At 35.5% G+C, this 1,354-nt stretch overlaps 1 pseudogene; it reads left to right on the top strand.

Moving 5' to 3' along the window:
* Positions 1 to 484: 484 nt before the first annotated feature.
* Positions 485 to 997, top strand: LOC101985899 (annotated as a pseudogene).
* Positions 998 to 1,354: the final 357 nt, after the last annotated feature.

Genomic DNA, 1,354 nt, shown 5'->3' with positions numbered 1-1,354 from the left:
ATCAGGCATATTTCATAATAGAAATGTAATTTAATCGCTTTTATAGTCATTATTTATTACTTTATCTTGTTCTTGTATCTGTCATACATATCATATATAACGCTTTATATGTGTTAAATAGAACTAAAAGACAACTAAAATGAAAGAAGCAATCATTTTATTTCTCAAAGATGAGCATAGACGAAACTAAATTCTTAAAATGTCAGAAGTAGTCATTGAAGAATTCTTATCAAAATAGGATATGTTATGAATTGCATGCAAGAAACAACACCTTATTTGGAGAGTAATAGCACTATCTCAACCATAAGTACTGAAGCAGCAAAAATGTCAATGTGTGTGTAATATGGACAATAATTTGAAGGTTTTTTATTTTTATATTTTATTAATAGGATAGTGAACATACAAGTAGCATCTTTAAATTTGTAACTTAGAAAAGTAAACCAGCCCTTTCCCATCCACCGTCTGTGGTGGCAGCACCGCCAGGATGCAGATTTTCGTGAAGACCCTTACAGGAAAAACCATCACGCTCGAGGTTGAACTCTCGGACACTATAGAAAATGTCAAAGCCAAGATCCAGGATAAGGAAGGAATTCCTCCTGATCAGCAGAGGCTGATCTTTGCTGGCAAGCAGCTGGAAGATGACCGTACTTTGTCTGACTACAACATCCAAAAGGAGTCCATCCTTCATTTGGTGTTGAGACTTCGTGGTGGTGCTAAGAAAAGGAAGAAGTCTTACACCACCCCCAAGAAGAACAAGCATAAGAGGAAGAAGGTGAAGCTGGCTGTACTGAAGTACTATAAGGTGGATGAAAATGGCAAAATTAGCCGTCTTCGTCGGGAGTGTCCTTCTGATGAATGTGGTGCTGGAGTTTTCATGGCCAGTCACTTTGACAGACATTATTGTAGCAAGTGCTGTCTGACTTACTGCTTCAACAAGCCGGAAGACAAGTAGTTGTGTATGAATAAATAAAAAGACGGGAATTGAAAAAAAAGAAAAGAAAAGTAAACCAGCTTGCACGCGCGCGCACGCACACACACACACACACAACACACACACACACGCACACATTTTAACTAAAAAGAATAACAAAACATTTAACCAGATTTATATTTCAGTGCTCTTGTTGAAAGTTATGTCTTTTTTCCCCTTTAGTCAGCAAGTTTCTAAATAAGCTTTAACAAATTTTATTTAGTGTGAAGTTAAAAATTATAATGGGTTGTTCTGAAATCTTATTTTTAAATCAGAGAAAGGTTTTCTTATCTAAAATAGTCTCTAGATTCAGGAGCATCACTTGAAGCTTATTTTTACAGGGTCAATAATTTCTGTTCTATTACTTACATTTATAGAAGAAAA

Source organism: Microtus ochrogaster, chromosome 19, assembly GCF_000317375.1.
Source record: "Microtus ochrogaster isolate Prairie Vole_2 chromosome 19, MicOch1.0, whole genome shotgun sequence".
Taxonomy (NCBI): domain Eukaryota; kingdom Metazoa; phylum Chordata; class Mammalia; order Rodentia; family Cricetidae; genus Microtus; species Microtus ochrogaster.
This window is presented reverse-complemented; position numbering and strand designations above follow the sequence as displayed.